The following is a 13,832-nucleotide window of genomic DNA, read 5'->3' on the forward strand; positions in this document are numbered from 1 at the left end:
ATGGGAAGGTACAGAGGTCTGGGGTCACTGAAATCACTCCTTTGATAGGCCCCTCGCTATCTAGGGCCAGTAGCTGGTTCTCTCACATCCTGAGTTCCCTCAGGGTTCACCACTGGGGGTGGTGGCAGAGGCTGGGCTTGGCTGCCTGCTTGTCTGCATCCTAAGTTCCCTCCACTCACTGTCGGGGGTGGCGGTAGAGGCTGATGACTTGATGGCCACAACATTCTTTGTTTATTGATATGGCTTGCAGTATTTTTTATTCACAGAGCCAACCCAGGAAAATGAGGGGTTGCTGATGCCCGGAGGGGTAGATTCTGACCAGGGAGAGGCCTGGAATTAGAGACCCCTCTTGATTTTGAGGACTTGGAAGCAACCAACACAAGCCACTGAAGAACCACATGGTTCTGAAAATCAGGCAAGCGTGTGCATCTGGAGAATAAAACAGAATCACACAAACTTCCCAAAGTGCCCCGTTCTACCCACTGGGCCCTGCCTCCCTCTCCTGCTCCCCCAGGGCTTACCCTCTTGCAGGAGCTGCAGTTCATAAACTTTTGCCTCAGGCTCTGTTTCTGTAGGAGCCTAGGATCAGTAGTCTGCACTGCAGGGAAAAAGGCATTTTTTTCTAGAATGTTGTCCTATTTTTTATAGCTATTTTGTGCCATTTTAAAATTGGCCCTCCCCTCTTAGCCATGGTCTCTCATTCCCCCAAATAATTGCTTTTACGTTTTATTTCAGATAATTCACTGAGTGGGAAATCAAAGATACGATAGTTAGGCAGCACATTAGTATTCACGGAGGGCTTTTTTGTGCTTCTCATTACAGAATATATTTTCTTGCTGAGAATCTCCCATCCTGCTCCCCAAAGGTGGCATTATTTTGAAGCTATGGTGAGTAGAGAGAAAGAACTGAGAAAAAATTTTCCTGAGCTGGATTGTGCACCTCCACGTCCTTCCTGGCCTTCGTCTCTCAGATGCCTTCCAAATACATAAGACACTGAAGGACAGATCACTTAAAGAGTGCAGCTGACCTCGTTGGGCTCAGAGGGTCTCACAGACAGTGGCACGTGCCGAAGCAGTTTCAGCTGCTCCCTCTGAAGGTTCTTGGTCAAAGTGTCATGAGTGTGACTTGCACGTACCTGCCATGCCCAGGCATGTGGGGCCAGATGCAGCCCCTCTGGCTGGTGTGGTTTCTGATGGATGGGCAGGTGGTATGGGGGGCTTAAACCCCATAAATAAGGAGTGACCGCCAACAACCATTTCATCTCTGGGCTGCAGGTTCTTCATCCTGCTCAGATGGGCAGGAGGAGTGTGGATGGCCTTCAAGGCATTTCCAGGACTAACATTCTGCAATTCTTGATTCGTATCAACTATGAATACAGTTAAAACACTGGCCCATTGAGGGAGGCTAAGGGGCCATTCTTATTTTATGTGTAACTCGATCTCCAGCTCTCATCTTTTCGAAAATAGATTTGTTCAGACCAGCAGGGAGATTCTTATTGTCTAACTTGGTAGAAGCAGCTTGTTTAGCCAGAGGGGGCCCTCTTTCTGGGGATGAGGTGTCTCCCAGTTAATAAAGACTGCAGAGCTGGCTGCTTGGACTTGTAACAAATGAGAGTCATGGCCAGACCTCGGAAGATCTGTAATGTGAGAAGGAGTCCGTTCCAACCCAGGGAGCTTTGCCAGGAGAGCACTGGCGCTGAAAGAATAGACTTCAGCACTGGGGAGCATCTGGGTGCTCAGCCCCCTGGGCAGCCAGGAGCATGGCACCGGATGTGGACAGGAAGGTCACATCTCTACCTGGACACTCCCAGAAGCCTTCTGAGGATGGAAAGGGTAGGGGGTGAGGTGGCTCTCTGAAACACTGCACCGCCTTTTTGAAAAAGCAATCAATTGTTAACATTGAATTAAGCTTAAATCTCTCTGGACACTTATTTAACTTTCTCTTCTCTGCTTGCCATCTGATGAAGCCTGTTAATGGTGACACGATTAGCTACAGACCAACAAAGAAACTGCATCTTTTTTTCAGTGCATCGAGTTATGCTGTAAATTTTGTGAGCTCTAAACCAGAGGAAACCCACCATATATAAATGAGATAAAGACAAGAGATGGTCCACAAGAAGCAGAGATGAATAGCTTTGATTCTGTCCCTATTAGAGCCTCCCGTGCCCCAGGGCACCGATGAAGGACAAAATTTTAAAATCGCTGGTATTAAGGGATTTGTTGACACATGGCCCCTGGTGTCAATCCCAGCTCTCCTACTTACTAGCTTCATGGCCACAGGCATGTGACCTCTCCTCTCTGGCAGGATTATCGTGAGGCTTATAGGAAAGAATGAATGTATTTAAAGCACAAGCAGAGGGCTGTACACACAGGAGTGCTACATAAATAAGGCGGAGTGACAGCATCGCATCAGGAACTACGGGAAATGCCACGGTTGGTGCTTCCACAAATTACATTTTATTCACCTTGGGAGTCTCACCAGTGCCTCGCTGGTGTAACCAAAGAGCTAAAACTATGGGAAAATCTGTTTATTCTCCATCAAAAATCTCAGCATTTTGTCCTCAAAAAGAGGTTTTTGTTTCAAAAAGAAAAATGAATCCCCACTATGCCAAATTTGCAACCAGCAAATATTCCTGTAGCCTAAGCAAATGACAAGGTCTGAAAATAGTTTCCCTGCCATTTCATGTTGTGCTTTGTCACTCTGCAGTAGTGGATGAAATGAAAATCTTGAACATCACCCTTGAACTCTAATTTCCACCTTGGCAGAATGGTTCTCACGCCTTCATGACAAATTTTCTCGAGAGATTCCCAGGCCACCAGTAAAACATTCTCGCTGCTCAGGCAGGATGGAGATACAGTTGCATTTCCAAGTAATTCACTGATACTCAGGCCTCGGTAGTCAGAACCCAGGGATATCGTAGGAGTCTTGGTCTGGTTCTTCTAATCACAAGTGGCCTTATTGGAACAAGGTCCCTTCTCCTCGTATATAAAATGCATTGCAATTTCAAGGCTTTTGTGACTTTTTCAGTATCACAGGCAACATTTAAGAAAGGAAACTATAAATTGGAGAGATTTGTTAACTTTTATCACATGGGTCATATTGATAGTCTACGACATAGCCATCAGCAGTGCTCAGCTCCTAGCTACTGCTAGCTAACATCTGTAATGAATTTTCCACTGAGTTCCTATATCCCAGTGGCTTTTCCATCATGTGCAGTTCGGGCATAATTATTTAAGATGAGGATCAACTCAGCAACCCTCCCTGCACCTGCCTGGACCTCCCTTTCTTTAAGACAAGGGCAAGCGGAGGGGGTTATCTCTTTGGAGGGAGAGAGGGCTCTGTCCTGCCTGCCATCCTCAGCACTGCTCTTTGCAGATGGCCGGGGGACATGTGTTCTGATGCTGTACCTAATGCCTTCATTTAATCTAGTTTATGTATTGAAAGCGAAGGTGGACAGAGCACGTTTTGTCCGTCACTCTATTTGCCAGCATAGTCCCAAACCCAGAATAGGTATCAAAAAATAAATGCCAAATGAATCAATTAAAAAGTCCAAAATGTTTACAGTGTTTTAAATTGCCATTAGTCACTACACTAGGCTGAACCAGCCTCATACTTTCTCTCTTTTTTTTTAATTAAAAACATTTTTATTGAATATACTTTCTTAAATAGGCTGCTGCTTCCTCCTGTGTGCTTATTCTCAGCATCACAAGCACAGATTTTGGATTTGTTCACCAACCCTCAGAGGAGACAAGACCTGCTCCAGGTGCATCTCTGTCATAGCATCTTGTGGCTAGATTGAAACTCTGTGTTTGATTTCGTTACCAGTCCATAATTGCTCACTTAAAAATAATCTGTTTTCTTTTTCAGAAGAGCACCTTGCAAAATATTTCACTGTTTTTCTCATGATGGACAATTTTCCCAATAACAACAACAACAACCAAAAAAGCCAAATCTTATCTCTTATCCATGCCACCGTCCTCCACCTGGCCATCTCACCTGGCGAGGGATGGGCTGGGACAGTGTGCTAATGCTGGGCAATCAGCCAGGACAGGACACTTCGTGAAGATTGAGTAAGCAGTTCTCTTAGGAAAGTCGACTTAAAAAATGATAAAAACACGGTTGGTGCCATAATTAATAAATTGATTATTTCTTCAGAAAATCATGGGGAGAGTGTCCAAGAGAGACAACAAGAGACAGAGTAGACTTTTTTATTTACTGACTTATTAGAGAAGACATGCTTTTGGGATTGTGTTAGTAGATTTTTTTGCAGGCTTCCTTTTACACTTAGCTTCTTCTATCCCTCAATTTTCCTTTTCTTTCTTTCTTTCTTTCTTTTTTTTTTTTTTTTTTTCCTTTTTGTGAAGTAACGAATGAAGTTGGAGATGGATGTACTGGGATCTCCTGCTCCATTGACTTTCCAGGGAAAATCAGAGAGAATGAGAACCAGGCAGAGCTGCAGACCAGGAGGAAGCTTTACTGAACTCAGGATGCGCATGACCTTGTGGGAGGAGGCAATGGGAGGTCTCTGGCTCAGATCAAAGGAATCAGCTTTGATATGTGTTTAAAAAAGTGAATTCTCTTGTGGAGAGGACACAGTCAGAGTTGGTTGGCTAAGAACAAGGATGGCCTTATTTGGGCAGATGGAAAGAACAAGTCTACAAATGTGGAGCTGGTTCTGATGTGCTTGGACTCAGAGATCTTATCAGGTGATCTTGTCTTTGCTTTTGTGAATTTCTAGCCTCTTACAACAAATATCATCAACCTGGTAGCACTAGAAAAATCTCTAGAGGGACTGGGACTCTTTGACATCTTCACACGAAGACTTTGCTTAGTTCTCTGTATTTCTACCCAATGCTCAACGTCAAAGTATGGAAATTGTAAGAATCTTGACTTGAATTATATAATTATACTTAGATCATAAAAGGAGACCGTAAAATGCCTCTAGGATAAAGAATACATAGGATTTCACTGGGTGGCAAGTAGATAGTCCAAAAACCAAAGGAGACAGAATTCTAAGTGACGGTGCATTTGAAACAGCACCTGACCATAGATTCTTGGTCTTGTGGCCACCCCTATTTGTAGCTGCTTTTTCCTCTTCCTATACATGTTGACTTTCCCCATTTGGCTATCAGATTCTCAAGGACGAGGACCATGCCTGAAACTATCATGTATGTGTCTGTAAACTTTTGTAGTTGGGCCCCCGGCTAGACTCAGCTCCAAAGGGATTTTGTCTTGTTCGTGACTGCATCCCCAGGGCCAGCTGTATAGCTATGCTCAGTAAGTATTTTCAAATGAATAAACTGGTGCATTTATGTCTTCTGCTATAGCAGAGTGCCTGGAATAGAGTAGACCTTTGGTAAAGGTTAAACTGAACTCGGGGACTCACTCCTTTGCATGACCTGTCTCTAGTTTGTGAACCAGAGAATGAAGCTAACTGATGAAAGGACAAAGGCTCAGGTGTCTGCACCGAGCAGATGAAACTGAAGTTTCTCCAAGGTTTTCACGCTGTCAATTTAAAAAAAAAAAATGTACCTTGACATCGTCAGAGCCGCTTTTCATTTTATTCATCAAATTTATGTTGGCTATGCCCACTGACTGCTTTTAAATCAATTTCCTTCTCCACACAGATGGCTCTTTCTGTTATGTAATCAGGAGTCAGGAAGCCACAATCCACACAAATTACTTCTCTCTGCTCTTCAGAAAGAAACCATATTCATCACAACAAGACGACCACCAGGTCAGTTCTGTGCTTCTCTCTTATCTTTGGAATAGATAATATGGAGCAATAGCAACGCAGGCATTTTTGGAGGCTGGTGGATTTCCCACTAAATCCTCCACTGAGAAGAGGTCGCGTTTGGATGCTATTTCCGGCGATATCCCATTATGTCCAGGTATTTGTTCAAAGTCTGGCTCAACACATGATAAGAAAAAGAAAATATAAAAAAAAAATCTATGAGATTTTAAAGTAACCTTCATCACTTTATATCTGATTATTTCACTGTATCTCCAATTTGAAAGGACAGGTTGAAAAATTACAGTAATCGGAGAGAATTAGAGCATTAAATTTGTTTGAAAGTCTCCCAAACTGCTATTTATCTAAAGCCTAAAGCCAGGCTTTTACTGAAAGGGGCTTTTATTAATAGCCCAAAATAAGCATCTGTTGAGGGCCTTAATGAGGAAACAATAAGTGAGAAGCCTTGCATATCAAAATATAATGTTGTCCTCATTTATTTTTCTGGAAAGAAAAGGAAAATAATGCGAATGTATTGATCAAACAGACAGCTGTCTGCTAGTTAAACGTCTTAGCTCTTCAGAGAAAGAAACCTATATTTCAGAGTTTGAAATATAAGCTGTGATAAAAGGTAACTTTTTTCCTCAACTGACACAAACCTTTTGGATTTCAGAAATAAAAAAAATTATTTTAAAAGTTTTCTCATAAAATTATCAACATCTCTTTTATTGTATCTTTCAAGGGACTCCTCAGAGCCACGTGATCCCCGTGGAGTTTGGCTCATTGCAGAGCAAGGTCTCTCATGAATCCCCCAAGGCTTCAAGCTCCAAGGGCTGGGGGCTGAGTGTGTCTCACTTATCACTGTAGTCCCAGCACAAGGTGGAACACGTAGCACAAAGCAGGTACAAATGGCCGAACGAATGATTTTTCATATCTTTGTTCATGCTCTTTTCACTGCCTGGAATAACCTCTTTTACTTTCCTGCCAGCCCCAAATGTGCCATTTCCTAGTTCAGTGCATGTGTCTTCTGCAAAGTCTTCCTGGGTGACAAGTTCTACCCACTCCCACTGAATCCTTACTGTTAATTCATAGAGAAGTCACTCTCTCCAAGTAGTTTAGACCTTGATTCTAACCTCGTTTCCTAATTACTTTTTCTGAACCTACTTGCAAGTTCTCTGAAGACTGAGAACATGTATTATCTTTCTATCTCTGTAGGACCTAGCACAGTGCTATACACTTAAAATGTGTATCATGACCAGTTCGTGCCTTGCAATGAAAATGACAGCAAGTCTTCAGACAAAATGTACCAGCAGTGAAATCTGGTAATAAATGGGGCCATGATCTCTTTAACACAATCCTCTTTCTCATCCTGGCCCGCAAATCACTGCTTCCTCACTACTTAGTCTTCTAAATCCTGAGATCCCAATGTTTTAGTAATATTTTTACTGTTCACTTACTCTCAGCTCTATCACCTTACTCGTGAGGTGGGTGAGCCAACTTAACTGTCCAGACATCTGCCAGGTAGGCCGAAGATTCTAGTGGAAGATTGTACTGAAGTTACAAAATAACAAGAACTTAACTTTAAACACCCAATAAGGTAATCAATCTCTGAAAACAGAGTGCCATTCATAGGAAAGCGAATTTTTCTGTAAATGCAAAATTTTCTTCTCTTTATAATTTTAGTAGTTTGCTGTCAAATAATCTTACTTAAATCTTGTGTTCAAGGCCTTTGTTATATTTGGCTAAACAATGCTTTATCCAGTTGGCAGCCCAATTTAGCAGAAGGATTATCTGATAAAACTTATTTAATGTGTTTAGCATTGAGCCTCTTATAACTTCTCAGACAATACTTGGAGCTGTTAATACCTTCTAAAATTTGTTGTACCTAGAGAAATGTTAAGGGGAACACAGAAAGTAAAGCAGTAATGTAGTTTTTAATCAATATCAATCAATAATCAATTGAAGTAAAAGGGAAATTTTTTACTCAATAGAAAGTTGATTTGGTTTTATTAGCTTTTCTTGTTTAAAAAACAACAAGGACTTGCTTTTTTTTCACTTTTCACGTAGAAAGTGAAATTTTGTGTGTAAATGCAAATGTCTGAATATATGTGAGAAAGCAGAATGATTCTAATCCTTCCCTGAACTTTAAGTCTGAAGAAGAGAAAATCTGACTGAGCTTAGGGACCTGGAAAAATGAGTAGGCTGATTTTAGATGGCAATTCTGGGGCCTGTCATAGCCTGGTTTCTCCCCAAAGCAAAGCCTGACAGATGCTTATATGCAGGTGGCTGACTTAGAAAGGGGTCCCAGGGAGGAGGAGGGAGACAAAGAAGCAAAACAGGGAAGGAGGGAAGTCAGTAGAAAGATGGATATTGAATTGGCTGCCATTATGCTCAATCCAGTGGGACATTCCAAGGAAAATACAATCACCCAGGAAATGAAATGGGATAGCAACTGCCCATTAACTTCTGTCCCATGGGTCTCCACACTTCTAGAGAAGCTCTGGGGAAGATAGCAAGGATGGGAGGATGCAGGGAAGGTGCTTTCAGTTGGAACCTGCACAAAGCTGCTTGAAGCCTGCCCGGAAGTGGTTACCACATCAGGGCTGGAGGAAGAAGAGGGGCTGAGAAAATCCAAAGCTGTGACAAGGACAACTCTACTTGGAACATTCCCTAGTCACTAACACTCCCGGGTGGGAAGGCACAGGGACACCTGGCCTCTGACATACTGACAGCCCTCAATCAGGTATAGCCCAGACACAGAGCCTTTTCAATTTGTAAATAAATTCAGTTTGTTATAACAAGTCTTTTTTCCCCCAAAACTGAGGCATCAACCCAGCTTATGGAGGAGATGACTCAGCATTGCTTACTAAGAAGCCTGAATCCCATGCAACTTGGACAGTTTGTTATCACATCTCCTTGGAAACCACTACAGTGTCTGAGTGTCAGAACACCCAGGCACCCAGCATATCTCAGAGACAGGTGCTAACAAGGATGACATAGGACAGAAATCAAAGGCTGCCTTCCAAGCGGCACTATGTGTACTTGGCCCACTAAAAGTTTTGGTATTTGTTGATTTTCCCCACTAAATTGCCTATTTGATTATGTCTTCCATCTACTCAAAATCAATTTTTAAAAAATCCATCCAGTCTTTAGGCTCTAGACAATCCCATAACACATTTATAATCAATAATATTTAAAGTAAAATAAATCCACCTTCCAGGCCAGTAAAACTAGGAAAAATGATCATTGTCAAATAGTATTTAGGGTTCATTATTCTCAATCACTCAGAATTAGCCAAGTGAGCTCCAAGTGCAGATTATTAAAATTTTATGACCAGGCATTTCCTTTATCACTTTTCAACCCCCAAATTTAGAACAATCATACTTTGAAACAAAATGTGAGAATCATTAGTCAAAACCATTCCCAACCAGTGGGACACTGCCCTTTCCCCATTGTGTGTTTTTGGCACCCTTGTCAAAGATCAGTTGACTGTAGATGTGTGGATTTATTTCTAGGTTTTCTACTGGTCTTTATGACTGTTTTTATGTCAGTACCATATTCTTTTGATTACTGTAGCTTTGTATAGTGTATTTTGAAATCAGGAAATGTGATTCCTCCAGCTTTGTTCTTCTTGATCAAGATTCTTTAACTATTTGGGGTCTTTTGTGATTCCATATAAATTTTAGGGGTTTTTTTTTCTGAAAAAAAGGTCATTAAAAATTTGATATAAATTTCATTGTATCTGTAGATCATTCTGGGTGGTATGGACATTTTCACAATATTAATTCTTTTTTTTCATTTTTCGGTTTTATTAGGTAGAATTGTTACAGTTTCACTGCACATATACAATGTATTGCATATAAATACATATACACAATATACTGCGCATATTTTTTAAACTTACGTATATACACTGTTCATTGTTTTTAAGAACATTTAGAGCTTTAGCTTTTTAAACTTACATAGTTATCAAAGGAATAAAGCCAACCACAAAAAAATAGTTAATTCAAAAAGATACATACACCCCACCACTAACAGCAACATCATTTATAATTGCCAAGATATGGAAGCATCATAAGTGCACATCAATAGGTGAATATATAAAGAAGATGCAGCATATATATGTAATAGAATACAACCCACCCATAAGAAGGAAGGATATTTTGCCATTTGCAGCCCTTCATTCACTTTTTTTTTTCCACTTCAAAAACCAGAGTTTTATAACTGGCATAAACATTTCCATTACATCAAAGAAGAACAAAATACCTAGAAATACACAACCAAGGAGGTTACCTATACTCTGAAAATTATAAAATATTGATGAAGGAAAATGAAGCTGTTACAAAGAAATGGGAAGATACCTTGTGCTCTTGGATTGAAAGTAATTCTTGCAGTTATGGACACAAGATGTTTTTCCATTTATCTGTGTCTTCTTTAATTTCCTTCAATGTTTTACAGTTTTCAATGTACAAGCCTTTTGCCTCTTTGGTAAAATTTATTCCTAAGTATTTTATTCTTTTTATTGCTTTTGTGGATGGAATTGTTTTCTTAATTTTCTTCTCAACTATTTCATTGTTCATGTATGGATATGCAGCTGACTTTTGTATGTTGATTTTATATTCTGAAACTTTACTGAATATGTTTATTAGTTCTCAGAGTTTTTTGGTGGAGTCTTTAGGAGACTTCATAAATAATATCATGTTATCAGCAAATAGAGATGATTTTACCTCATTCCAACTTGGATGCATTTAATTAATTTTTCTTGTCTAATTGCTCTGTCTAGGACTTGCAGTAGTACCTTGAATTGAATTGACGAAAGTGGGCATCCTTGCTGCATGTGTGAAGGTGATGACGGTGAGGGGGAGGCGTGCTTCTACTCCAGGTGGTGTACAGGCATGGACTTCGAGCAGCGTTGTTAGCTGGACTCAGCATCAGAGGTCCTCAATGGCAAAAGCTAGTGGTGTCCCTGGTGATGTCAAGGGTTTCTCCTGCTTTCCTTTCCACTGGAGGTGGTAGGGGATTTCTGAGGCAATTCCTCTTGGTACCAAGCTGTGTCAGGTTGGAGGATGAAGTGAAACAGGTAAAATGCTTTCTGCACTTTTCTATGTGGTCATCTTCGATTTTTAAGCTCCATGGAGTTGCTGCAGCTTCTTAATTATAAGCTGGAGCTCTCCCAGAACAATTTCATTGGTGGATAATTATTAAATTGTTTTCGTAGGGAGAACCAAGGCTGGTACCTCCTAACCTGTCATCTCTGACATCACTCCACATGCATTTAAAAATAACTTTATTACATTCATCAAAAAACAATCTAGCTGGACTTTTGATTGGTATTGCATTAAATTTATATTCAATTTTTAGATTAATTTTGGCAAGAATTGACCATTTTTTTTTATAAAACTACATCATCCCATCCAAGAGAATGAACAGTCTCTCCATTTAATCATTTTTTCAATCCTTTAACAAATAGAGAAGTTTTAGATATTCCTTGCTAAGTATTCTATATTTTATAACATTTATCTGATTCTGAGTGTATTTGGAGCTGTATTTTGCTGCTGTAGAGAAATGCTATTGATCTTTTGTGAGTTGACCTTATATCCAGAAACCTTGTTGATCTCTTTAACTAATTAGGGGTCAGGTTTTAGAGGTGGAATTTCATTTCCGCTGGCTTCGTTTAAGCTTGGTTCTACTTGCCTTTGTGGTGGGAATGTTTTATAATCCAGGCATTTTGTTTTTCCTTGTAAGGTATACATTGTTGCAACTAAGACTTGTCTCTGCAAATGTAAAACTCCAGAGGTCTGACTGGAGGGTATCTGGGCAAATGGATTACAGTTTCTTTATGTCCAAGGAATATACAAATACTTGTGTGTAAAACCAAAAGTCACCCACTGGCCCAGAGGTAATACTCAGAGAACCAATGATAATAATCCTTACAAACCACCAAAGTCCCTTACTTTCTCTAGGTTTGACCTTCCTTGCTTCCTCATTTCTAAAACTTTTAAGGCCACAACTTGAAGCAAAAGAAGCCAAGTTGACAGTGGGCCAGAATCAGTGTGACTACTCTGGAAACCAAGATGGAAACACTCTCTCCTCCATCTATTCCCAGGATGTCAAAGGAAGAAAACTGGAGCAGGGCATGCAAACCCTGGGAGGAAATGGGAGCTTCCTCTTCAAAAACTTTGTCAAGCATTCCTTGAACCACTGAGTTGTAAATGATGTCGATACAGGCAGAGTGAAGGGAAAAGTTAAAGAAGACACAGAAGTGTTAAGCGATTTGCTCAATTTAACAGGATAGGGGAAATCTGAGCTATCATCTTGGAATTTGATCTATATTGAGAGCTAGTCTAGGGGAGGTTGTGTTCCTTTTCTATTTCCCTAGTAAGTTTTTTAACCTACATTATCTAGACTTTTTTTTTTTTTCATTTCTTTGCTTCATTTTGCTTGTACAAGGAGTCCTTGAGTTGATTTAAAAGAAAAAAAAAACTCTGAAAGATGTATAAAGCTATTATTTTCCTGCACTGCTTTAAAGGGCCACCATTAGTAAGCACATTCCGAACGTTTGGATACAAGCCCTACACTCACTGCTTCCAGTAACAATTTGTTTCAGATAGTTTTGCTAATAGAGTGTGTTTTGTGGTAGGTGCTCTGACACCTTGGAAGGCAATTTCTAAACTCTTCTGGAAACTATTTGGTAAAAGAGGAACAGTCATGAGGAAGGATTACCAAGGGGAATTTTGGAAGCTGGCCACCCAATTAGGCAACTTTTCTTCTCCAAGGACCTGAAACTTGTGCTCGTAGTTTCAGGATTTATATGGACACAGCCCTTGAACTCTGACATTTTTAAAAGAAATGAGACTGTACCAGAAATCTGGGCTCAGTCACACCCACATTGGTCCCCTTGGAAAGCAAAAGTGCTCTTAGGAAAAGACAAAGGACCCACCCCTAATCACACTGCCAGTCACTTCTCAATAAGGAAAGTTTGCAATTGGTTAGGAAAACAACGTTGCTCTAAATTTAGGAGATGAAGGAGGACACGGGAGAGGAAGAGGATTAAGAAGATTGGAGGTGAGAGTGGAGAGAAGAGAAGGAGGCTTCTGACTCTTACCAGGGAGGGTAAGATAGATATTGCTAAAAAGAGAATCGTGTTAATGTAGAGTCCACAGCAAAAGGACTCAGACAGTGGAGCAACTGGCAGATAACCAGGAGAGACAGACAATGGCTATTTTAAATCACATCTGGCATTGCCCTTAGCCATGCGAAAAGAACAGAGGCTTTAGGATAAGAAAGAGTGGAGTTCAAATTCTTAATGCACTTCTTTCCACTTGAGTGACTGTTACTTATCCTCTTTGGACCTCAGTTTCCTCATCTGTAACATGTGAGGTTAAAACCTTGTAGTCCTGTTAGCAGCATTCAAAATAATGTTGTCATTTTTTTTTTTAAATCCTTGCACATTAGAGCTCCTACAGTGTGGTACCCTGGTTGAGGACAAGCCCTTGGTCATTCTTAATGGATGTACTAAAGCCAAACTGCTGTGTTCTTATTTAACCTGTCTTGATGGACACCAGGGGGTAAGACCATGCCCCTGCAGGAAGGGGCAGAGCTTTCCCTGTGGGGAATTAGGATCACCACTGCCATCTTTTCTTGGATGAGGTTGAAGCCAATCCTGGGATGGGGACGGGAAACCAAGACTGTGGAAGTAGGCGCAGAGAGCAAGGGGGCACTTCCTCTGTGGAGGTGGGAGGCCTATCCTGGTTGGCCTTGGGCTTTTCCTCAGGAGACATGTTGTAGGGCATCCTCCCTGGAGAGAAGAAAATGACCCCTACCAGACAGCGGTCATCTGAGAGCGAGTCAGAAAGAGCCCCATCAGGGCCTCCTGATCCTACGACTCCAAACAACAGTCTGTTTTGTCTTTTCCTTCTGCCATCCCTGGCTTTAAGCGGAGCTTTAAAAAAAACACTTGCAGTCTGTTCTCCACTATCCCTCCGTGTGAATGAGCCCAACGAAGGAGGCAGGGCTTCAGGGGAGAGTAACTGAGGCCAGAGAGAAGCCAGTCTCCAGGAGCAGGAGGAGAGCAGATAGATGCATAGGAGGAGAAGGGGCC

General features: G+C 41.1%; 1 long non-coding RNA gene across 3 annotated transcripts; it reads left to right on the forward strand.

Moving 5' to 3' along the window:
- Positions 1 to 565: 565 nt before the first annotated feature.
- On the forward strand, positions 566 to 11,088 carry LOC116150233 (uncharacterized). Of its 3 annotated transcripts, none has more exons than XR_010378895.1 (6): positions 566 to 887; positions 3,868 to 4,070; positions 4,365 to 4,706; positions 5,628 to 5,737; positions 6,474 to 6,633; positions 10,515 to 11,088. It is a non-coding gene; the product is annotated as an uncharacterized LOC116150233 (long non-coding RNA). The 3 variants fall into 3 exon arrangements; XR_004133948.2 differs by lacking the exon at positions 566 to 887 and adding an exon at positions 3,689 to 3,763; XR_004133947.2 differs by lacking the exons at positions 566 to 887; positions 4,365 to 4,706 and adding an exon at positions 3,689 to 3,763.
- The last annotated feature ends 2,744 nt before the right edge of the window (positions 11,089 to 13,832 follow it).

This window comes from Camelus dromedarius, chromosome 34 (assembly GCF_036321535.1).
Source record: "Camelus dromedarius isolate mCamDro1 chromosome 34, mCamDro1.pat, whole genome shotgun sequence".
NCBI classification, from domain to species: Eukaryota; Metazoa; Chordata; class Mammalia; order Artiodactyla; family Camelidae; genus Camelus; species Camelus dromedarius.